The 26,012-nt window shown below is 50.1% G+C and overlaps 1 pseudogene; it reads left to right on the plus strand.

Moving 5' to 3' along the window:
• The first annotated feature begins 2,780 nt into the window (after nt 1-2,780).
• The window catches only part of LOC129067939 (RLA class II histocompatibility antigen, DP alpha-1 chain-like), a 40,803-nt pseudogene continuing 17,571 nt past the window's right edge, over nt 2,781-26,012 (plus strand).

Genomic DNA, 26,012 nt, shown 5'->3' on the forward strand with positions numbered 1-26,012 from the left:
TCACCTCCTTCCTGCTGCCCTCACCTCCCTCCTGCTGCCCTCTCCTCCCTCCTGCTGCCCTCACCTCCCTCCTGCTGCCCTCACCTCCTTCCTGCTGCCCTCACCTCCCTCCCGCTGCCCTCACCTCCCTCCCGCTGCCCTCACCTCCCTCCTGCTGCCCTCACCTCCCTCCTGCTGCCCTCACCTCCCTCCTGCTGCCCTCACCTCCCTCCTGCTGCCCTCACCTCCTTCCTGCTGCCCTCACCTCCCTCCTGCTGCCCTCACCGCCCTCCCGCTGCCCTCACCTCCCTCCTGCTGCCCTCACCTCCCTCCTGCTGCCCTCTCCTCCCTCCCGCTGCCCTCACCGCCCTCCCGCTGCCCTCACCGCCCTCCCGCTGCCCTCACCTCCCTCCCGCTGCCCTCACCTCCCTCCTGCTGCCCTCTCCTCCCTCCTGCTGCCCTCACCGCCCTCCCGCTGCCCTCACCTCCCTCCTGCAGCCCTCACCTCCCTCCTGCTGCCCTCTCCTCCCTCCTGCTGCCCTCACCGCCCTCCCGCTGCCCTCACCGCCCTCCCGCTGCCCTCACCTCCCTCCTGCTGCCCTCACCTCCCTCCCGCTGCCCTCTCCTCCCTCCCGCTGCCCTCACCGCCCTCCCGCTGCCCTCACCTCCTTCCTGCAGCCCTCACCTCCCTCCCGCTGCCCTCACCTCCCTCCCGCTGCCCTCTCCTCCCTCCCGCTGCCCTCACCGCCCTCCTGCTGCCCTCACCTCCCTCCTGCTGCCCTCACCTCCCTCCTGCTGCCCTCACCTCCCTCCTGCTGCCCTCTCCTCCCTCCTGCTGCCCTCACCGCCCTCCTGCTGCCCTCACCGCCCTCCCGCTGCCCTCACCTCCCTCCTGCTGCCCTCACCGCCCTCCTGCTGCCCTCACCTCCCTCCCGCTGCCCTCACCTCCCTCCTGCTGCCCTCTCCTCCCTCCTGCTGCCCTCACCTCCCTCCTGCGGCCCTCACCGCCCTCCCGCTGCCCTCACCGCCCTCCCGCTGCCCTCTCCTCCCTCCTGCTGCCCTCACCTCCCTCCTGCTGCCCTCTCCTCCCTCCTGCTGCCCTCACCGCCCTCCTGCTGCCCTCACCGCCCTCCCGCTGCCCTCTCCGCCCTCCCGCTGCCCTCACCTCCCTCCCGCTGCCCTCTCCGCCCTCCCGCTGCCCTCACCTCCCTCCCGCTGCCCTCACCTCCCTCCCGCTGCCCGCTCCGCCCTCCCGCTGCCCGCTCCTCCCTCCTGCTGCCCTCACCTCCCTCCCGCTGCCCTCTCCGCCCTCCCGCTGCCCTCACCTCCCTCCCGCTGCCCTCACCGCCCTCCTGCTGCCCTCACCGCCCTCCTGCTGCCCTCACCGCCCCCCTGCTGCCCTCTCCTCCCTCCTGCTGCCCTCACCGCCCTCCTGCTGCCCTCACCTCCCTCCTGCTGCCCTCACCGCCCTCCTGCTGATCTCACCTCCCTCCTGCTGCCCTCATCTCCTTCCTTGTGCTCTCGCCTCCTACCTCCGCCCTGCACCTTCTCCCACAGCCCTGGCTCGGACCCCTCTCCTCTGCCCTCCAGTGGTGGGAACGGCTCACTGCCCACTGAGCAGGGGGCTCTGGCTGAGAGGCTGGGCTCTCGCTGAGGATGAGAGAAGGAAAGGCCCCTGGCCAGGGGTCGGGGAGGGAGCAGGGGCACAGGTGAGGGAAGAGCGGAAGGGCTCGGGGAGGGGATGGGGAAAGCCATTCCCACATCATTGTTTTCCTCCCACAGACCAAGGGAGCCAGCCTTCCCGCGGGCCCAGGGACAGGGAAAGAGCAGCAGGAGCAGAGATTATCCCACAAGAAAGAAAAATACAACTGGGAATATAATGATTAATGTGTAAGGCACAGATGGGAACGACAGAGGCTTTAAGAAATAAAGGCGTGAACGGGGACTGGCCACCGTGTGCCGGGCACTGAGGCCGCACTGGCCAGGCTCCCAGGTGGTGCTGCAGGGAGACCCCAGGGGGTTTGCGGGGGCGCGGGGGCGGCTCCGGGACCCTGTGTCCTCTTCAGGAAGTGCGATGAGCCCCATCCTGGTCCTGAGGCCTCATTCTCCTATAAAAGGAACCAGGGCTCCTTAGAAGGAGAGCAGATTCTAGGGCTAAGACAGAAAAAGACCACGATGAACCCATAACATCTTGTACTGTCAGAAAGGAAGTGCCCCTCCCACATATGGAGCAGGTCGCAGGGACTCCGGGGTCAGCCTGAAGGAGCTCCGCTGGGCACGGCTGGGACAGCGTGAGCAACATGTGACCCTGGTGGTCATTATAACCCAAAACATGAAGTAAGCGTCCATGAGATCTTACTTGTGTAAATGATTGAACTGTTTAAAATGAGGGAGTAGGGGCATGTCTTCTGTGTAGTTTCCCAAGGTCCATATGGAAAGAATCCCCCCTCCAGGAGGTGGAGCTGAATTCCCCCCTTGAATGTGGGCTGCACAACATGACTTACATCCAAAACATACAATACGGAAAGTGAAAAATTGCCACTAACTGAAAAGTAACTGCATTTCACCCTTGAACAACACAGGTTTAAAATCTGCCGGTCCACTTACACAAGGATTTATTTTAATAAACACATACAGTATTGTAAACGTATTTTCTCTTCCTTATGATTTTCTTAATAACATTTTCTTTCATATAGCTACTTTATGTAAGAATGCAGAATAGAATACATATAACATACAAACTGTTTACTGACTGTTATTTGTAAGGTGTCTGGTCTACAGCAGGCTTCTTACTAGTCAAGATGCAGGTGAGTCAAAAGTTAATGAAGATTTTTGACTGTGCAGGGTACTCTCACCTCCTTCCTTCCCGCTGCTCCTTCTCCCACAGCCCTGGCTGTGCCCCCATGTTGTCAAAGGTCAGCTGGATTTTACAGTAGACAAGAGTGGCAGACACAGTAGCCTTCATCGTGTGGTGAAGGCCATGTCAATATCATGGGCCCTCTGATACGCAGTGATGGGAAGGGCGCGTTGCCTCTGTGGCGTTCTTTCCCCAAAGCCATAGGCCAATCTAATCATGACGAAACATCAAACACACCCACCCAAAATGAGAGACATTCTGCAAATTATCTGTTCAAAATTTTCACGGTCATGAAAATGGGTAAAGAAATCCAACAGATCAGAGGAGACGGAGGAGACATGACAGCTTAATAATGCAGGAAGGTCCCCGGACTGGACCCGGGCACAGAGGACGAGCGTTAGTGGGAAAACCGGTGAAATCCAGCTAAAGTCTGTCACGTAGCTAAGAGTATTGTACGAAGGCTAAACTGCTGAGTCTCTTAGTCTTTACATGATTTTGTTCGATGTTAGCATGAGGGGAAACTGAGTGAAGGGTGTAGGGGAACCCTGTTTTCTAGCTTTACAAGTCTTCTGCAAATCTAACATTACTCAAAAATAATTTGAAAAAGTGAAGTGACATAGACAATCCAAATAGACCCATAATTATAAATAAATTCAATGAGTAATTAGGAACATTCCAAAACAGAAATCATAAAGCCCAGATCAATTCTTGGGAGTATTCTACCACACACTTAAGGAAGAAATGATACCAGTTCTCTAGGATATCCATCAGGAGAGAGGAGGGGTTTCTCCCTACTTCATACGAGAAGGCCAGCGTTATCCTAACACCAAACCAGACAGACATTACAAGAGAACTGTAAACCAGTATCTGTCAAGAACATGGGTGCAAAAATTCTCAACAAAATATTAGCGAATTAAACAAACCCACATCCTATAAAAAGAACTATTCACCACAACCAAGTGGGATTTATCCCAAGTATGCAGGGCTACTTTCCACATTGTCTGTCTCATGATACACAAAACCTAGTTAGTAAAATTCTGTGGCACACCAAAGAATATATATTTTTTTCTGATTTGACACAAAAAAAGTATATTTTGATCCATTCACTCTGGATGGCTATTGCTGTGTTAACTATACTCATTTTTTTTTTGTTTTTTTAGTTAACAATCTAAGGGAAAATAGGACAGTGCCCTGACGAAATACCTGGGCACTGCATGCTTTAAAAATTCTTGTGCACACCGGGGGGAACATCTCTGCTCTATACTTTATGCAAAAGGAACGCTGAGCCCCTTCAGCAGCAGGGATACATTTTCCCACTGTGGGGATGGGAGGTCTGGTGGTCAGATGAATGCAGACAGAGAGGAGGAGTCTGTATCTTCTATGTGTTGATACATGAAAAAGAGTTAGCCTTTTTTTTTTGGTCAAGAACCACTTATTTCTGCATGCAAAGAAAAAAGGTTACATTTATTACATTATGTTTCAAATGTTAAATTCTGATGTGAATTTCATTTCTAAATGGTAACGAGACACGCCCCGGCCAACAGGGGGAGCCACACCCTGTGGATCGCTGACAGCGCCATGCAGGCTGCCCAGGGCCAGGCACAAGCACCGTCTGACAAACGCCCAGAGCAATTCTTTGCAGATCCACCTAACATATAGAAACAAATGCTAAAAGGCAGCCAAAATGGGAAACAAAGAAGCAGGCCCAAATTGAAAAGACAAGAGAATTCTCCAGAAGAACTAGATGAAATTGGGGCAAGACATTTTTCAGACAGAGTTTAGAGTAATGATCATAAAGGATACTCAACAGCATGAAAAAAGACACAGAAACCATAAAAAAAAGCCAGAAATAAAAACTGTAATATCTGAAATAAATAACACACTGGAAGGAATAACCAGTGGTTTAGATGAAACAGAGGATCAAATCAGTGATTTAGATGACAAGGCAGAAAAAACACCCAAGCAGAGCAGCAAAAACAAAGAGGAATGTAAGTGAGGAGAGCTTAAGAAACCTTTGGGACAACATGAAATATAACAACATCCGCATCATGGGAATACCAGAACAAGAAGAGAACAAGCAAGGGATAGGGCACCTATTTGAAGAAATAATGACTGAAAACTTCCTTAATTTGGTGACGGGAAAGACAGATGAGCCCAGGAAGCTATAAGAGAGTCCCAAACAAGTTGGACCTAAAGAGACCTGCACCAGGACACACCATGATTAAAATGGCAAGGCCTAAACACAGGAGAGGATCCTAAAAGCCACAAGAGAAAAGCAGGTAGTTTCCTTCATGGGAGTACCAATTAGACTGTCCTTTGATTTCTCAACAGAAACATTTCAGGCCAGGAGTGGTGTGAAATACTCAAGGTGATGAAAAGCAAGGACCTACTACCAAGGTCACTTTACCCAGCAAGGCTATCACTTAAAATTGAAGGAGAAACACAGAGCTTCCCAGACCAGAAAAAGCTAAAGGAGTTTGTTAACACTAAACCAGTACCAGAACAAATATTAAAGGGCTAAGAAAAAAACAGGAAAACAGTCTAACAATAAAATGGTACAAAATATGTATCTAAAAGGTAATGATAAAACAGCTCCTAAAAAGTCATATGCTGAATCAGTGCTGTGTGAATATGGGTCGATAACCCAGAATCACAGTCTGTGCCTCCTTGAATAACTAAGGATAATGGTCCCCGAGCTACTGGATGAAGGTAGCAAACATGACCACGGGGCAGCCCAGCGAAGCACAGCAAGTTCACAGGGGGTCCTGTCAAATTTGCCCCCTTCCCCAATAGCTACGATTACCCCCTTTCACGTATTTCTTCTTGCCCACGTGTATACAACAATGGACTTCCTCATTAACTCCTCTTGTTTACCAAGATCCTCAGAAAAAAAAGCAATGGCAGAGATGACTTGGTGCATATTTGTAAGAGAAAGCAGACAAGAGAATGACACTGAATTTTCATTATTTCTGGGGTCAAACAGAAGGGCCTTGGATGAGGGTCCTGTGAGAGAAGCTGTGTGTGGAGTTAAAGAGAAGGACTAGAGAAACTAGTTTCAGAGCCGCCAGGGTCTGTCCCGAAACCGCCCTCTGAGGCTGAAGAAACACAGGAAAACACTTGTTCCAGGACACAGTCTTTCAGGTCAGATCAGGAACCCTGTGCAGGTGAAGGAAAAGTTAGGCTAGTTGCTGTCTCATCTTCCTCCAAGTCCCAGGAGAGAAAAAACCGCGGTGAGAGACTGAGTCAGTCTGAGGAGCACAAAAGAGAGTTCCTGGGCTTCCTTCACCGATGCACAAAGTTAAGCTGTTTCCCACACTCGGCCAAGGGCTGACGATCACAGGGAACTTCAGGCTGGAGTTTCTTCCCGGGGCTGCCTCAGAGTCACAGGCAAGGAGAGGGCTTACGTCCGTCTGCAGGCCACCCCCTCGGGGAAACAAGGCTGAATATCACTTCTTCTTCAAGATCCACACTGAACTAAAGAGAAAGGAGGAAAAATAATGTATTCAGCCATTAAAAACACCGCAGACAAGCCCGGCCAGCTGGCTCAGCTGGTTAGAGAGCTGTCCCGACACAACAAGGTTGCAGGTTGGATGTTGCTCAGGGCACACAGGAGAATCAGCCAATGAGTGCATCAAAACGTGGAAAAACAAATTGATGTTTCCCTCTCTCTCCCTTCCTCTCTCTAAAAGTCAGTAAATAAATGAGTAGTTTTCTTAAAAAAACAAACACCTTAGACAAATACACGAGCTTCTCCATCCCACGATCCTATCACTGGGCGCTAAGGCAGGGCTGCATGAAGACGGGTCCAGCACTGAGTGGACCCCCCGCCTGAGCCGCGTCCCTGTGCACCTCCTGGGTCTGCTGGGACAAGGGAGCAGCCTGGGGATCCCTGTCTGCCCTCAGTCCGTCTTTTCTCCCTGACACTCTGATTTCAGCGCCTCCACAACTCGCTGGCATTGCTTCCCTGTGTCAGTCCCTTATCATGGGTGATGGGCGAGTAATTCAGGGACAGGCAAACCTCAGTCACTTCACCGGCTTTCTCACCTTTCTCGCTCTCAGATGCACGAAGGTGCTCAGTGCAGGAAGGTGAGCCCCAGCTCAAAGCCTGAGATCCAGGCAGAACAGACCACAGGGCAGGCTCAGCCCCACCGGCGGCGCCCCCGCCCCGCCCCCCCCCCCCCCCCCCGGCCGCAGGTGCAGCCTGAGATCCGGGAGCCGGATGTGAAACACCAGCACGAGGATAGTGAGGGACACGCGCCTCGGAGAAGGAGGAATTTAGGGAGGACCTGCAGGTTCTGGACTCAGAGTGTGACCCCCAAAATGGCACCCGGGACGGCACACACGCTGATGCTGGCAGTTGCCTGTCCCCATCACTCAGACGTGGCCGGAGGGAGAGAACAGCTCCCATGTGTGAGGGCCGCGCGGGAAGTGGTCTGAGCTCCCTAGATTTCCTGACGAGGGCGCAGATCTACGAGTCCTTAGCATGTCCTGGCTCAGGCGTCTGCGTTGCCCAACTCTGAGCTATTCTCAGGGGCTTGTGTAAGAAAAAGTGGGTGTGGATATGACCCCAGCGTATAGACACGTGAGACAGGATGAGTGGGCGCCAGAGCGACTCCTGCTCTTCAGAACTGGGGTCCCGAGGGTCACCTGGGAGTAACACAGTCCTCTCCACGGTGACAGGTCCGCAGCCTGGGGAGATCCACGGGCAGGCGCCAACGTCGGCTGCTGGGGGTCATGTCCAGCAACACCGGGATCTGGAAGGTCCAATCTTCGTTACGAATCAGGTTGCTGGGCACAACCCCAGTAATTTCCTCCTGCCATTCAGGAGCCAGCAGACCTGAATGTTCCCGGGATAGAAATCCACCGCAGAACAGACGAGCAGTCTGGGGGGCTACAGGGGCCCCTTCTTGGATGGGGAACCATTTGCTTTAGGCTTAATGAGGACTTGAAATTTTAAAAAGGTAATGGCTTTGAACTACTACTTCTTAGACATTTGTATTACAGAATTGAGTTCTAGATATTTAAATATATATATATATACTATAATTAGGTTAGTAAAAAATTTTGTTAATAGCAAAAATCAAAGAAAAGACAAAGTTCCATAAGAAGAAGGGGACTAGACCTAGCCTAGGAATCTTGTCCCCTTCTCCCCGGTCAGCTGGCAGGCTCGTCAGCGTCCCTGGCCCTTTGCATCGATGGCGGAGACACCCCGCACCCACTACGCTGCCTCTGGTCTCCTGGCAGAGCCCCGCGCTCTCACCTCCGCCTCTTGGCGGAGACCTGCCCCCTTGCCCCAGGCAGGGACTCTCATCAGCCCTGAGTGACCCTCCCTGGGTCCCCAGTGGCGAAGGCATTCTCCCTGGCTGGTCACAGGTCCTAGGTCCTAGGTCCCATTGGCCAAACAGCAGACACAGAGGGTTCCTGATAGACCCGAAACAGCAAAATTCAAGCCACGTCCCCATAAGAGCAGAAAACAAGCAATTAAAGAACAACCACACCCAAGAGCCGAGGTTTCCTTTCCTTTAGGTTCAAAACTTTCACAACCGTTATACGTACTTCTTTACCCATTCAGATTTAACCACAGTCCACCTTCTATCCTTGTTCTTTTCCACATTGGGAAGGGCTGTACTCAACCTCCGTGTCTGGCAGCTGAAAGCCCCTAGCCATACAGGCACATGAAAAAAGTAACAGAAACAGTGTCACCCGTGGATACCAGTTCCGGGCTCTCAGGACCAGAGCCCTCCCTGTCGGAGCTTAGTTGACAGAGAACCCAGCTGCTGCGGTGCCCACCCAGCAGCAACACGCAGCGCAGAGCCTGAAGGGGGCGCCAGGTCCCCGACCTGTCCAGTCCCAAGATGGCGGCAGCCACACGTGCTGGGTGGTCTAAGATGGCGGCGCCCAAGCACGATTTCTCCAAGATGGTGGCAGGTTTACGTATCAGAGCATCCAATATGGCGGAGTGGCCATGTGCCACGTACAAAATGGAGGAGGGGCCACATGCCCTCACAAGATGGTGGAGCACCCATGACACTCATCCTCCACGGTTGAGTATTCACATGATCTACCCACAATGGCAACACGCCCAAGCGGCTTAGCGTCTGATCCCCAACATGCGTGCGGGTTTGACTCACACAGCCTAGGGGTTCCCTTCCTCCCCACCCCTGTTCCCTTACACCATTCTGGTCTTCCTGGTGACACCTGGTGACATCCTTCCTAGCATCTCTCATTATTAATATGTGCCTGACTGGACAGGCCCTGCCGTTCCCAGCACCATCAGCCTCGGCTCCCTGTTCTCCAGCTCTTCATCCACAACCACCTGGCGCCTCCTCACACACCACCCCCATGGCCAAGTGGTCGGGGCCCCTCTGGGCAAACCCCCTGTTCCTTCCCAAATCAAGGGGCAGAGAGAGGGACAGAGATCCTCATGGCACCTGCGCCTATTTAGATTCTGACTTCGAGCTACGGGGAGTGAACCCATGTCCGACTCCTCCCACAATGGGTTACATTATGCCAGTTCTCTGGACAGGTCACAGTCTCTCAGCTGCCATCAGCAGCAGAGGCCGGCGAGGCCCACTGATGCGGGGCCAACGGCCTTCTGGCCCCCGGCGGTGGGACCGGGGAACTGCCTCCCCGGTTTGCCCAGGCGCTGGAAGCGCCCCTCTGCCCCGCCCCCACCCTCATTCGGAGAGTCACGCCACTGTCTGGGGTTCCCAGCCAGAGCAGCACAGCTTTTTAACATAACTATGAAGCTCGCCAAGTTGTTATAGATACAGGAAGCACATCCACCAAGCGAAGCATCAAAAGGGACACCTCCAGTTCAAGGACCTCTAGCTCAACACCCCATTACACTCTCATCCCTCTGCCCACCTCCAGGCTGGCCTCTCCTGTCCTACATAATAAGCAGGGCTGTGGTTGGCCCCCATGCTGTGTCACTACAGGTATTACAGTCTAAGTCATTCCTGGCTTTGCATTGTAACAAGATGCACAGTGTTCGCCAGCCTCCTCCCACTCCGTGCTGCCCCGACTCCCTCCATCCCAGCGGCCCCTCCCACGGCTCACTCTGCGTGCAGCTCCGTTCAGTCCGGGTCAAGGTCCCGGTGGGTCCCTTCTGCCCCGGGCAGCTGCACACCCGGGCATCCCTAGGTGGCCTCCCTGCCTCTCCTGGGGCTTCCCCTCCTTCCAAACAGCACTTCCTGGCTCCTGCCCATCCTGCCAGTGGATCCAAATTTATTCCAGGGCCTCATCCCAATCGGGACGCTCTTTCCTTGCTGGACGCGTGGCTGCGGGGGACAGGCGTGGGACGGGTGTAAGTGCGTGTACACAGGAGTGCTCTCCCGTTTCGCATCCGCCAAACCAGGAGTTGCTTTGCACCCCTGACCTAGCGTAGGCACCGCCCCCCACGCTCCTACTTCTTCGTCCGTGGGTCTCCAATGGCACCGTTTTGATCGTCCTGAGCCCAAGGACACAGTCCCAGTCTCTGAAGCCCCGGAATGTTGGAGCTACTCCTCCTTGCAGGCAGCTCGCGTATTGTGTCTAAAGCCGAGCGCGAAACCAGATCGCAAGTGAAAACCCCTCCGCGCGCCCGCGCCTTCGGCCCCGCGCGTCTCTCCGCCTCTGCTGCCCCCTGGGGCCGGCGCCCAGACCTCCGCCGGCTAACGGGCCGCGGAAAGATTCTGGCGCCGAAGACGTCCCTCCTTAGTCACCAGGGAACCCTCACTCACAGGCTGCCCAACCTGGGAGGAGGTCCAATGGAGGGAAGCTCCCGATCTCCTCTATTTGGGACAAAAGGCTCTTCCGGAATCACCCACGGCCCCCCTCCCCCGTCTCAGTCTCCAAGTCCTGAGAGCTTCGGCCGGGCCGCCCTCCTACCTTCCCTCCCAGGCCACCGCTGTAGAGACGGTCACCCTAAAAAGAAGCTCCCCACTCTCCTCACCTGCACGGACTCCCAGGCAAGCCCTGCCGGTCGGTGCAGACCCGTCTCAGCGCTCTCGGCTTTGGATCCAAACCCACAGAGGTCGCCCCTGAGCACAACCGCGAGTCTCCCCAAAGGTCACTTGTGATCAGATGCTCTGTGCTCAGAGGGCTTTTCTCCAAGAAACAAGGTCATACAGTCTGAGTTAGGTCCCCTGGCCAACACACAAGAGCCTATTTTATGAGAGATTCCGTGCCAAGTTACCGCTCGAGGATGAGAGAACCGCAGCCTTCGTTGCCCCGGGACTTCTCCCTCCCCGAGGCGAGCGGAGTCCAGGCTGGAAAACCAGAAGGGAGGAGTTTAAGGGCGGGGCAGGGGGCGGGGCGCATTCGCGCCGAGGCCCCGCTACCTGGACGGGCGGTGCGGGCCGTGGCTCCAGGGGCTTGCGGGCAGTGGAGGCCTCCGGGGAGGACATCAAGGAGGGAGAAGCACAGACTTTGGGGGCTTTGATTTGTTTGAGTCAGAATATAAACTCCAGTGTGGGAGCTGTGTTCGAACACATCTGGCTACCTCTCAAAGGAGTTTAACTGAATCCAATAAGGAAGAGGGAGGCATTGCTGGTGTTTGAGAAGGTGAGTAATACGAAGGAGTTGTGCGCTACCAAGGGCGCGCCCAGGGTGGATGGGGTTGCGAGGGACCTGGAGGAAGGCACCCAGCCGACAGGCTTGGAGGGTTAAGGAGCGGAGACTCGGAGCGGGGAGGCAGCGAGATTGTAGCGGGAAGGCTGCGGGGACGGGTTCTCTAACAGCCTTGGAAACCTCTCAGATTGGACTGCTACTTTGGCCTCTCTGACTTATTTTCAAAAAAGAACTTGTAAATTTGAACCACTTAGATCACTCTCCGTTCCTGAGAACACAACATGTAATACAAGACGGACATGGGAGGAGGAGACTCTGTGTGTGTGTGTGTGTGTGTGTGTGTGTGTGTGTGTGTGTGTGTGTGGTCTCCATCCCTTTCTTCCCCCCCCCCCTTTGCTGTGTTGCCTCCTGGGATTTGTAGTTTCTGAGTGGTCAATGCAGGTGTGGGGTGGAGACGAGATAGGAAAGGGAGTGGGTCAAAGCCGGGCTCTGGCTGCCCCAGAAAGAAGCTCCCGTGTAGTAAGGGTGGTGACCATTCTCGTGGTTGTGCAGCCCCTATTCCTGCCCGTTCGGTGTGGTCAGCAGGGATGGCAGGGCCGCACCCGGCGTCTCCCCGCCAGATGTGCCATTCAAAGAGCGCCCTCACGGTCCCCATTCAAACCTGCGGAAGCGAGCAGTCACCCCTGGGTGCTTGCACTTGGTTTTCTGTTATCTTTTTTCTCATCTCCAGGGTGGTCTTAAGGGAGCTGGTACTGCCGGCAGAGGGCCAGCTCAGTAGGAAAGACCTGTCCCAGCCAGTCCTTGAATGCAGACCAGGGACATGTATAGAGGCACCTCCTTAGGGCCACCTGCCAATGGCTGGGACGGTGAAATCGGCCTCAGTGACAGCCAGCACCAGGCCACCTCCCCTCGGTGGGCAGGACCACGGCGATCCTTTTCATTATGTTTTTCTGGCCTCTCTCTTACTAACATGTCTCTTCCAGGCTGAAATCTATCAATTCCCAAGAAATAGATGAGCGGTTTTTCAAAGCATAACGAGTAAAAGCCAGGATGGATACTATGGCAGCTGGTGCAAAGGTGATGTCCCAGGTCTCGCCACTTCATCTATAAGAGCTCGGGTTCCACAGAGACTCGGGCCACAGTCCGTGGGTCACGGCTGCGTATTCCTGCTGTGTGCACGTCTCCCCAGGGTCTGGGCTGTGCTGCTGGATCAGGAAGTGCGTTAAATCTTCTCACTGAATAAGGTTTACATATATTACTAGGGCTGGTAGAGATGTCTTAAATTCTGCAATTTTCCATTTGGGGTTATTTTTATTAATATCTCAAGATTTCCCATACTTTTCAAAATTGAAAGTCTATAGAATCAAACAAATAAAAACTGAAAACTAAGAAACACGTTTCAGAGAGACCAGCATTAGGGAGGAGATGGGAAATGGCCCGTGTTTTATGGGGGCCCTGGTCTCAGGCAGAGAAGCCTGCAGCAGCCTGGGGCCTGGCCGAGCAGACGGGGGCGGGGCCCACGGCGGCGCTGACAGGGGCTTGCAGGCGGCCTCTCTGTGGTCCGAGGGAGGGCGTCTCCTCCATTTATCTTGCCAGGGGTGCTTGGCTTCTCTCTGGGCTGCTTATTTAATCTGAGCATCTGTTTCCTTATCTGTGAATGGCTAGTACCTGCTCTGTGAGGGAGTGACTCCCCCTGAATGACCCCATTGCACTGGAAAGACAAGGGAGGGGGACGGCCACGCTGCCCTGGTCCAGCGTCCCTGCCCTGGTTCCTGCTGACACACGGGCGTCTGGGGCACAGGGCTCTCCTTCTCCTTCTGATCTCACTGCTGTCAAGACCTCCTACTTAACTTTCTTTTTGTTACAGATTTTGTTACAAAAATCTGATTCAGAACAGCTTAAGCCCCAAAAGGAAGTTACTATGAAAATGTTGGCATGTGGGGTATGAGGACGTCAAGGAAGGGCTGACTCAGTTGGGAAGAGCAAGGGCAGTTCTGGGACCTCGGGGGCTTCTCAAGGCCTCCGTCCGGGGAGCAGGGCCGCAGACCCCACCCCGCTGACCCCTCAGTCTCTGTGTCTCTGGGCGCCAAGGCTCAGCTTCCTCCAGTGCCGACCCGGCCGGCCCAGCTGCAGGGTCAGCCGGCTCCGAGAACTCGTGAACCCACTTTCTGTGGTGGGAGTCCAGTGAAACACATATGAACTATACATATGAAATGCATATGAAGCACTGGGGGTGGGAGAAGAGAAGTGTTGGGGACACTCTTCCCACATGAGGTGCAGTTACTGAGACACCCCAGGAGACGTCTGCTGTCTCGCCCCTTCCTGTGCATTTGACCGGCACGATCCCACCCCCTGCTTCATGACCACACTTGCCCTCCCCAAGAGACCCCAAAGTCGTGTTCCGCTGTTGTAGCCACGATGTCATGAGCCGTCTCTCCTTGGAGTCCAGCATCGGCACTGATTTGTGTTTTGCTGCTTCGCTCTTCAGTAGGTGAATGTTCACGACCATCAGCTCAGGGCTGCGTCCTGAGTCCTGTGGGCCCCAGGCACTTCTGTCCTTTCTGGCCCTGTTTGCTCCCCCCAATCAAAATTATATTTTATGGCTGTGTAAGTATGCAGATAAACATATTAATATTGTATAGAGAAATATATTAATAGTACAGTAAGATATTTTCTACAACCAAGAAGTTCATTTTGTGTTTTTTAAAAATGTAACCATTTTTATGGACCCCAAAAGTACTGTGGTTCCTATGACTGTGTCTACTCTGCCTAATGGATAAGTGCTCCTTGACTATCTTTGCTGAAGACTTTATACTTTATTAAAAAAAAATCCCTTCTCTTGTTCAGTGTTATTATTTGTCTTGATCAGCGATATTCACTTGGTGTGCACGGGAACTGGCGCGCCCTGGAGCTTTTGAAACATGCAATACCCGGCTCAGTCGGTCACTGACTCCTTTTTCCTTATGTTGTTAAATTAAAAAATGACAACAGCCAATACAACAATAGGTGCCCTGTGTGAATTAATCATAATTATACCTATTTTATTTTGTCAGGTAAGCAAAGAACATATTTCTTGGTGTGCCATAGAATTTTAGTAACTAGTGTATGTGTATTATAGATGAAAATTGCTGGTCTTGATTAATATATTTTGTCTATGTTAAAAAACCCTGCTTTTTAAAATTTTCTTTTATCCAACTTATATAAGCATATAATCTATTTTCATATATAGAGATGCATATCATCTATATATTTTATATATACATATCATCTATTCTTTTTATTGTGAAAAATTTCAAAAATACAAACATATAGAGAATAGCTGTCTGTCAGCCATGGGAGTAAAATGGTTTAACTCACGGCCACTCTTGGTTCATTTCTACCTCACTTACTCCTTCCCTGTCAGCTGGATGATTTTGAAGTGATGCCAAATAGTATAGCGTTTCATCTGTAAATTTTTCACCATGTAGCCTTGAAAGAGAAAGATTCTTAAAATATATCATCACAATTTTATCATCACATCTAAAAGTTAGCATCATCCCTCTTGCCCTTAAATTTTCACTCAGTGTTCAAATTTCCTAGATTGTTCTCTGGGTGTGTGTGTGTGTGTGTGTGTATGTATCATGATCCAAAAAGAGTTGATAAAAGTGTTTTAAGTCTTTAAAGATTATTTTGTGTTTGCTTTTTGTTTTTTTAATTTTTATGAATTTATTTGAACCAAACTGATGACATGTGCTGGAGAGCAAGGTCTCAGATGCTCCGGAGAATAACGATTTTACAGCTTTTATGCATTTCAAATTAAGGAGGAAACATAGGAAAACTACATGGAGGTGGGAGAACACAAGACAGGATTGGATTAAAGGATAGATTAAAGGATAACAAGATTATGTGCTCGCTTCCAGGCAGTTTTAATTTCAAAGGTGTGCTAACCTGGGTGCACAGAAGCAAGGGACAGGGCTGGCTTAAGTCAAAGCTAAGCCTTTTAGTAAAGAAGCCACACGCCTGGGTGTGACTACTCACCCTGACCTGCCCAGTTAGGAATTCACGATCAGATCACCTTCTGAGATTACTTTCCATAGAGCCCCTCCCTTTTTTGTCCACACTTCCCCCTTTTGGTCATAAATCAGTCTGAAGGATGCACTGATGGCTAACCTTTTGGTCAGAGTGTTGTCCCACGGTGCTAGGAAGGCTCGTTCCCAGGAAGGCTTGTTCCCAGGAAGGCTTGTTATCAATGTCCACAGCAGGGCCACAGAAGGCCAGGCTTAGCCCTGCCCGCTCCTCTCCAGCCCCGCTGCGGGGTGGGGGAGCCCCTGTGCCGCACAGGGGAGGGGAGACCCAGATGCCCACTCGGGATGAAGCCCCGAGAGGGAGCAGGATTCAGTCCACAAAGCCGGGCACTTAGACCATCAGAGGAGGCATTTTCCTTTCATTCAAGGGCGAGGCTGGGCTGAGGGGGGCCAGGGCAGGCGCCTGAGAAGCTGTGACTGTGACCCTCAGGGCAAAGGCAGGCCTGGCAGAGGTGGCCCCTCCTCTGGAGAACATTGGGCCTGAGGTGGACCTTTGAGATGCAGATCAGGTGGTAGACTCACCAGGTCCTGTCCCCTCTCAGAGCCTCCTGAGGGGACTGTGTTTCCGAGGAGCCCATGGAGCTGGGTCCGCCCAACACTCTCATCTGCTGCATGAACAAGTTCTTCCCACTGGTGCTCAGTGTCACTTGGCTGCAGGATGGGCAGGTGGAAACCGAAGGGGAGGCTGAGACTCTCCTCCTGCCCAGCACAGAGTTCAGGCTCCACAGGTTCCACTGCCTGACCTTCGTGCCCTCAGCAGATGGCGCCTACGGCTGCGGGTGGGGCACTGGGGCCTGGATGGGCCACTGCCCTGGCTCCGGGGTGTGGAGCCCTCCCTCTCCCACCGCCATCCCGGCACCGTCCATTTCCGGGAGCCCTCTCTCCTCGGCACCCACTTTCCTTAATTCTGTGGTTTATTGTCACTTTATCCAAACCTCACATCTCAGGGTTCTAACTTTTCGTGCCCCTACCCCTGAGGCCAGCCCTGCTCTCTGCACCTGTGGCTTCATTTTCCTTTGTGCTCCAGAGGCTCAGGGGCCAATCCAGGTGCCTGAGACGGTGGAGACTGTGGTCTGCGCCCTGGGTCTGGGGGAGGGTCTGGCGGGGGCCATTGCCGGCACCGTCGCTCTGAAGACCAAGAGACCAGACAGCGTCCCTGGGTGCAGGGACCCCTGTGAGTCATTCGGGTGTGGGGGTATTAGGGGCACAGTTGGGAGAGGAGGTGGCATGTGTTACCGAACGAGGGCCTGCTGCCCTGCCACCTAGAAGCCAACACTGGCACTGGCCTTTGAGAGAAGAAAGGGCTTTATTTGTGAGTCGCCTGGCAAGGAAACAGGAGGCAGGCTCAAGTCTGTCTCCCGGGATCCAGGGTTGGGGGCGGGGCCCTGCAGGGCTGCAGTTAAGGGTTCACACGTGTTACTCATGAGTGATGCATCCACTGTTTAAGTTTTGGTCCTGGGTCCTGTTAGAAGCAGGATAGGACCAGTTTGAGCTAGGTCTGTGTTAGGGATGGGAAGGAGAGACACTTCAACAGTGTTTAGTCACCAAACTAGATGGAAACAACAAATACTATGAAGAAGTACTTCAGCTGAGTTGCCTAATACAAATCTGTCACTGTTTTGTGTGCTTCTTATGTGTTCACTTACTCATGTTTGGACGTCGGTACCATTATTTCCCACGGTACAGACGGGGAAAGAGACATGTGGAGAGGTGAAGGAACCTGTCCGAGGTCACACAGCTTGAAAAGCACAGAGCTTGGATTTGAACTTGGGTACTGGGTCTCCAGAGGCTGTAGACTTAGTCAATATGCAGATTGATCACCTGTAGCCAGTATCTCTCTCCCTTACAATCTTCATAGCCTTGATTTTCTTCTGCTCTCATGACGATGTCTAGTACCTCTGATACTAGTCCGACATTTGTAATTATAAGAGACATTCTACCTTTTGTATAATCTCAAAGGGAGTGCATCTAATTTCTCCATAAATATATTTGCTATGGATTTTTGCTTTGAAATCTTTACTATGTGCTGAATTTATCAGATTTTGTTTATGCATTTATGGAGTGGAATTCAGTTGTCATTAATATGAATTTTCTTTTTTGGTTTACTAATTTTCGGATCACATTACAGCTCTCTTGACATTGAACCGTCATTGCATCTCTGGGCGTTTTCTGTAGGTGTCAGCCCATCAAGAGTGAGACCATCAGTATGAATGCCTGGGGCCCTCCCCTGGGACCTCACTTCTTGTGGAGACCGTCCCCCTCCCCTGCAGACATGCCCCCGGGCAGAGCCAGTGTCGGGGCTGGACTGGCCCTTCTGGTTTTTATTAGGATTGCAAGACTCATCTCAGCAATAGCCATCAGGGACTTTGAAAAGCAAGGTTTATGAGTATTACTGGCAGGTCCTGGAGGGCTGTGGTAGGGAACGTGCTCAAGGTTGCCCAGGGAGAGGGAGGGAGGGAGGGAGGGAGAGAAATGGAGGGACACACACACACACACACACACGCACGCACGCACGCACGCACGCGCGATAGAGAGAGCGCGAGAGGGAGAGGTGAAGAACCTGGGGCTGGGGGTCTTCCTTTATTGGGGTCACAGGCAGGTTGCCTAGGGTTTGGTTCACTCTTTATTGGTGAATTTAAAACAATAGAGCCAGAGTTAAAGTGCGAGAAGGCAATAGCAGCCTCCCTCAAGCAGTCAGTCATCTGGGTCACCCAGGGCTTTCTAAAGGGAGCTTCCTGGGTGGGGCAGCCCCGGCCTCTTTTCCTGGTTGTGTAGCTGAAGGTGGTGTCTCTGAGGTGGGTGGTTTTGAATAGATGCCTCCACCATCCAAAGCTCAGTGTCAGACCCTTACATTACAAGCAAGAAAGCTGATTGTCAGGCATTCGCACTAGGCTAGGATAACTCTTAGCTGCTCAAAACAAATTATTTTTGGATCACGGTGTTGGATTCAGTGACACGGATGAAGTTATTGTATTATTTTCTCCTCTGGTACTGTCCTTAGCTGTCTCTGGAAATAAGATGCGCCAGCATCATAAAATGATTGGGAAGCTTTGGGACAACACTTACACTTACAGGAGAGGAAGGGGTTGTTTCTGAAATGTGGTTGGACTCCCCCAGCGGCAATGCTCTCGGGACAGGCCTTTGGGAAGGGACTCTGCCTTTCAGCTCAGTGTCTTTGATGCTCATGGCCTTATTTCTCAATTTTTTCTTGCAGTTTTGACCTCTGTATCTTTTTAGAAATTCATCCATCTTATCTAAAATTTCAGACATTGTCATGGAGTTGATCATAAGGTTTTGTTTCATTTAAATGACATGTATACATAATTATTTCTCCTTTTCATTCTGAATACCCTATATTTTCACTGACAGTCTTGCTAGAGGTCTATTAACCTCTTTAAACTTTCCATTGAGTCAAAACTTGACTTTTTCATCTTCCCTATTTTTTACTCTTTAATTGAATGCTGTTCTGTCTTTACTATTTACATAGTACTTTGCTTTGCTGTTTTCCTGCTTTTCCATTCTCTTAATGGAAATGATGGACTCATTCATTTTCAGGCTTCCTTTTCCCATTAACTTTGTTTAAAAGCTAGATGTCTCCTTCTATGCCCTGCTTTTGATGTACAGACTTTCCCTGAGAACTAAGTGTTCCATCATTTGTATTTTCAGTCCCATGATCATTTCATTGCATGTTTTTGGTATATGGAATTAATTTATTTTTAAAAATTGATTTAGAATTCATTTGCATTATGGACAAAGTCTATGTTATATTGATTCATTTGAACATACTAAGGCTCCCTGTGTGGCTTACTAAATGTTAAGTTTTCAAAAATTTTCCCTGTGTGCTTGAAAATAGTGTCTATATGATACTCTTCTTGTTGGTTGTATAAGTTTCTATGTAACTAATTATCTGATTCTTTTTTTAAATGATTTTATTTATTTCTTTTTCAAGAGATGGGAAGGGAGGAAGAAAGAGAGGGAGAAAAACATCGGGATGTGCGAGATACACCAACCTGTTGCCTCTCACATGTCCCCAACGGGGGACCCGTCCCACAACCCAGGCAAGTGCCTGGACTGGGAATCAAACAGGCAACATTTTGATTCACAGGCCAGTGTTCCATCCACTGAGCCACACCAGCCAGGGCTAATTACCTGATTCTTTTAATTTATTATTTACATCATCTGCTCTGGTTATTTTCTCTCTGCCTCAGCTGTTAGTTTTGCAGGAAATGTTCAAATCTTCAGCTAAAGTTTTAGATTTTCCATTTGTGGTCTTTTCTACATTGCTGTCATTTTTTGCCTTTGTATTTTGAAGTTTTATTTCCAGGAGTACATGTGTTCATGATTATTATAGTTTTTCTTTGGCTTTTAATTTCTTTTGGCAGGTACTAGACTTCCCATGCCAGCTATGTTTGTTTCAGATCTGCTTGAAATGTCTTTTCCCATTATTTCAACATTTCTGTATTCTTTTATTATGTTTGAATGTGTTAGCTCTTGTTGAACGTACACTCTGACAGTTCCTTCACTTTAATTGGTTAACCCACGTGATTTGCAATTACCATTACATTAAAATTATACTATCCTATTATTAAAATGTTTTGTTTAATAGACTCTACTTTTATTCGTTTTTCCCATTTCTTGTTTTCTAAATGATGGGCCAAATTCTGTTGTTAGATAAGCTGTATGTTCTAATAATACTCACAAAAAGCTTTATATTAACTTAATGTCCAAATTATGTTCATTTACTCTATTGACTTAAAGAACTGATGACTTCCTGTATTCTCCCTGCTCCATAGAAAAGACTTTGCTGTATTTTGGTTTTCCCTCTTTATCACCACCTCCTACCTGCACTATGTTGATTTTAACTACATCTGAATTTTGGGGCTTTAAACTGAAGTTATTGGGGGTGATACTGGTTAATAAAATTATATGGGTTTCAGGTGTACAATTCTGTAATACATCATCTACATATTGTATTGTGTGTTCACCACCCAGGGTCAAGTCTCCTTCCATCACCACTTCTCCCCCTTGACCCCCTTCTACCTCCCCCACCCCCTTCCCCTCTGGTCATCACCATGCTGTTGTCTGTGTCTATGAGACTTTTTTTTTTTTTTTTTGCTTAATCCTTTCACCTTTTTCACCCAGCCCTGCCAATCCCCCTCCCCTCTAACAGTTGTCTGTCTGCTCTCTGTGTCTATGAGTCTGTTTCTAATTTGTTTGTTAGTCCTTTTTTTCATCAGTTCCACATCTAAGTGAAATCATATCATCCTTGTCTTTCCTTGACTGGCTTATTTCACTTCAGCATAATGCTCTCCTGATCCATCCACGCTGTGGCAAAGAGCGAGAGTTCTTACTTTTTTCAGCCGAGTAGTTTCCATTGTGTAAACGTACCACAGCTTTTTTATCCTCCTGCCTACTGATGGGCACCTGGGCTGTTCCCGAATCTTGGCGATTGTAAATGATGCTGCGATGAATGTAGAGATGCATATGCTCTTTCAAATTAGTGTTTCAGGTTCTTCAGGTAAATTCCCAGCAGTGGTATCACTGGCTCTTAAGGTGGGTCATCAACACAGTTTCTCTCACCCTTTTTTTAAAAAGGAGTCTCTGTTTTTAAAGATAACAGTAAATTTTGTTAAATTATTGGATCTTTCTTATTTTCCACCTTTCTTATGGACCCCCTAGGATGTGTTTCTCTTCTGTGGCGGGGGGTAGGGAGAGATTTTTCTAAAAGCTTTTTAAAAGTGGCTCTTTGAATAGCACAGTGTCTAAGGTTGAAATGGTTGAGAACATCTCCATGTATTAAATGACCATTTGCTGGGGTGCGCATTTTGGGACTGAACGTCCCCTGGCCGCACCTCTCAGGAAGCAGCCCCCAGGCCGCAGGCAGCGGCTGCTGTGCCGGTGAGAGGGCTGTCTGTCCGACCTCGTGCTTTGGCGGCGAAGGGCTCTCTCTGCAAGTGCTTAGAATTCTGTCTTTCTAAAAAAGTTTTTACACTTTCCTCATAATGTATCTAGATATGTGTGCTTTCTAATAATGTATTCTAAAAACCCTATTTGTCACTCAAGGCACCATTTCAAACTAAATTATTTCATCTTTCTCTAAACCCTAATAATCTATTTTTTCCCAGACATTTCATCTCCCTTTACTATTTCTCCTACTTTTTAGGTGTCTGATTATCCAGAGATGAGAATATCTGTTTCTATTCTCCATGTCTCATAGCTTCTCTCTTATATTTCCTGTTGTATAAGCTTCATTCTGCTCTCTTGTTTATTAATTATTCTTCAATTGATAGTTATCTCATCTAAATGTTGTTTATTATAGCCATTATAAAAACTCAATATTTCTGCTTGATTCATTTATTTATTTACTTTTTTGCTTCAAATTACTACTAGCTCTGTTTACCTCTCTCTTTAAATCCTTTTATTTTGAACAGAAGACACATGTAAGAAATTCACAAGGTATTAATGGAGAGACAGTGACTACCAAGGAGACACCATGGAGCTAGTCCCCGGGTCCCCAGAGGCCCTCTCCTGACCAGGACGTCACTGGTGAACTTCTCAGGGAGTCGAAGCTCCTTTTACCCACAATGCCTAGCATAGGTCTCGGTACATACTAGGTCCCCAGCACATGTCTCTCATATCAGTGAGTAATGATATGAGACTTGTCAAGTCTTGAAGTGGATGTTAATTGAAATATTCACTTGTCTGGATGAAATAAAGCCTGTTTCTGTTGTGAAATAAAAAAAAAAAAAACAACAACCCAAAAAACAAAAGCCCTCTTCATTCAGTCACCGTACATGCTGTACCAGGCAGGGGAAGAGATGTATAAATATGTTCACCCCTAAGCCCTGGAACCTATGAATGTGTCACCATGCACAGCCAAAGGGACTTTGCAGATGTGATTAAAGGCATGCATCTTGCAATCCAGAGATAATCCTGAAAGTAGGGAAAGGGATAAGCTAATCACCCGGGTCCTTCAAAGCGACCATGACTAAGGAAGTGGGGGTCAGATGGAGAACTGGGTTTCAGCTGCAGTCATTTCTGCACACTGAGATATGACCACCCCTGTTTCCTTATCCTTTAATTAAGAAGTGGATTTCATTCTTGGGATACCACACCTGGACAAGATATTTAATTATTTTAGAGTACATTGATAGACATAGACTACTATACTTTCTCAGAATTTTCACATCTCTTTTCTTAAATATGATATGCATATTTTTTTCTTATTTGTTCCCTAACTGGCATTAGGATCAATGTTATTGATGACTAAAAAATAAGTTTTGGCTTTCCCTATATTTTTCATTCTCTTGAATATTTTATAGAAGATTAGGCGTCTTCCTTGAAGGTTTAGTAGAACTTTCTTGTAATAGATTCTGAAAATGGTTGAAGGAAAAGAGAATTTTAACAACTGCTTTAAAACTTCTTTCTTTGCAGTCTTTTCCACTGATATAATTTCATTATAGTTTTTAGGACTGTTTAAATCCCTCCCCTATCGGCAGTGGCATATTTATCTAAGACACCTCTGTTTTGTTCTTAATTTCACCTGGTGTATTTTTCTTTTCCCAGAACGAGCGGCTCCCAGCCGGCGGGCAACGAGCACCCAGCCGCCAGGTCAGGCCGGGTGCGTGGGAGCCGCGGTGCTGCGTCCACGGGGCGCCACCCAGCGGTCACATTGCGCAGGGACACCTTGAGCAACCCTCGTGGCTGGAGAGGCTAAGTGTCAGGATCCACCAAGGCCTCTCCCCACCTGCGTACGAGCAGCCCCGCCACACGGATACTCTCTGTGGAATCACGTCCCACACCCGTATCGGCCCCCGCTCCGTCCACGGCGAGAGGCCCATGGGCCCATCTCTCCCCCACGTCTCAGGTCCCAGGTCGTTTTCCTCACGTTCCTGACCGGCCAGCCAGCCCATTAGCCGCTGCCCGTGGGTCACACATGCAGTGCCCAGGGGCCTCTCTCCCACCCCCGCCCAGGCGCCTGCCCGGCTCGCCGTTCCTGAGGCTGTGGGGGAGCCCGCGCCCAGGCTCGCTGCTCTCCCATCAGATTCTCTTCCTGTGTCTCCATCACAATTTATGTCCTTGGATCTTAAAAAGTTGCAGTGGGTACTTCAAGTCAGCATTTCTAAAAGTTTTCAGTAACAGTAATTCTATGTTGGCTTGAGAAGAACTACTTAAAAGATCCAGAAAAGCATATTTTCATGGAGGACCTCACCCACGGAGAGAGGTGGACAAATCATAAGCGCACAGTGGATTTTCACAAAGTCAAAGTTCAGAGAAACACACCCGGGGAACCTTTCCAGCACCCAGGGAGCCTCTCGAATCTTATCTGGTCATAAACTGCCCTCCTCCACCATCCCCAGGGGCCACTATCTGGACTTCTCACACCACAGGCGAGCTCTGTCGGCCTGGGAGGGAGTGGACCGTCACAGCGGGCGCCCCCGCGCACGGGGCTGTCCCTCAGCGTTCCGTCCTGGGTCCCACCCCTGCGGCCCTGCGTGGCTGCGGTTTCGTCACTGTCATGGCGACAGGGGGGTTCGATTGTGTGAACGGCCCGCACTTCCTGTCCTCTGCTGCTCATGGGCACTTGTGTTATACCCAGATTTTACAAATCATGCTGCTGTGAATAATTTGGCACACATATGTGTGCACGCCTACGGGGTGTGTGACTAGACGTGAGATGCCGGGTCATAGGGCGAGTGCGTGTTTGGGTGTGGTATGTACCGCCATGGCATTTTTCAAAGTATTTGAATCAACTGACTCTTGCACTAGTAATAATGATAGAATTACTCCAAATTCTTGCCCAGAATCGGTTTTGTCTGAGTTTAATTTTCGCCCTTCCGGGAGTTGTGTGGTGCTATCACATTATGGCTTAATTTGCATTTCCCCTCTGACTAAAACTGTTGGGCAAGTTTCATAACTCTATGGGCCATGTAAATACCCCCACGAGGATGAGGGACTGGACTGATTGCTGAAGACTGAGTCGGACTCTAGGAACATGCCAGCATTTTGAACTGTTATGATACTTTTTCTACTAATGAATCTGTGGTCAAAGACCTGTGGTATAACAGAAAAATTAGAGTAAAGCCTCAGTTCTTGAACTTACTTCATTCCGGAATTCTCTTCAAGAAGCCATTTGTTTGAAATCCCAATCATGCAGGTGACTGACCAACAGGTATCAGCATGAAAGGGTTGTCAGGTGAAGAATCAAAATTTTGTTCGACAACTGAGACATATTTTCCATAAACAATTTGGTCGGGAATTGAATTGTTTGACATGGGAGACATTCGAGAACGGAGGTCTGACTGTGTTTGGTCTCCGTCCCTGGCTCCGGCACAGAGCTCCTAAAACCCCTGGAATCTCCTGAGTGACAAGGGTGCCAATGCGGTGGCACTTGGCGGGGGGTCCTGAACAGTTTCCAAGGGGGGCCAGTCACCAGAGAGAGCAGCTTGGTCAGAGAGCTGGAACTTGCAGCCTCACTGCCCAGCCTCTGGTCGAGGAGCTGGATGGAGTTCAAGTTCAATCAACAAGGCCAATGATTTAATCATTTCTGTCTACATGGTGAAAATTCCATAACGACCCCTTATCATGAGATTCACAGAGCTTCTGAATTAATGAACCCATCCACATGCTGGGGGCGGGGGTGACCCCTTCCAACTCCATGGTGACAGAGGCTCCGGCTCTCCGGGCCCTTCCCCACCTCACCCCTTGTCCCTCTTCATGTGGCTGCTCACTTGTATCATTTATGATAAAATGTGTAGTAAGCACAGCATTTTTCTGAGTTCTGTTTGTTGATGTGGTGAACTTGGTGGGGACCCCTAACATTTGCAGGCAAGTCGGACAGAAGCGCAGGTACCATGGGGGCCTGACCGTGAGACCTGCTCTGAGGGAGGGCAGTCCTGGGGGATGGAACCCTGGTGGGGGGTCTGAGGCCAAGTCCAGGCACTTCCTGTCTGATTGAGTTGAACTGTAGGAAACACAGCGGGAGTCCGAGAATCAGATGTTGGGTGAATGGAGGGAAAAATCCCTCACCATCCCACGGAGAAATTCAGAGTAAGAGCAAGCAAGAGGCCCTCTCCTTGGGACGCTATTTATTGGTCACATGTTCTTCCTGCCAAACCTGAGTGCCTGCAAAGGAAGAACATTCCAGTCTCAGGTCTTTGCTCCAGGGATTGAAATTTGTCTTTCTTCTCCAGCCCTCCCCCGGCACCTGGACTCTATTCCTACCTGGGAAGGCACCGCACATGAAGAGTCCTGGTGGGCGCGCTCTCCTCCCTGGACCAGTACGATGCCTCTCCCGCCCCCTCTCCTCCCCCACAGGCGGGCGTCTCCTAAACGCTAAGGGACCCCAGGAGACTTGCAGTAAGTATGACCTTGAATTATTTAAAGATTGAGAGGAATGGGAGAGAACCACCTATTAAGCAAATTTTTCTAATTCAAAGCATCTAGGTCCTTCATGATTTACTTATTTCCTTTCTACGTTCTTTGTACACACAGAACCCAGGTGGGGCTGGCTCAGGTAAAGGCACCGTAACTATACCTGTTGTGGACGACCTTGTGTGGTA

Source organism: Pteronotus mesoamericanus, unplaced genomic scaffold (genome assembly GCF_021234165.1).
Source record: "Pteronotus mesoamericanus isolate MK-2021 breed Mesoamerican mustached bat unplaced genomic scaffold, CSHL_Meso_final contig_20, whole genome shotgun sequence".
Taxonomy (NCBI): Eukaryota; Metazoa; Chordata; class Mammalia; order Chiroptera; family Mormoopidae; genus Pteronotus; species Pteronotus mesoamericanus.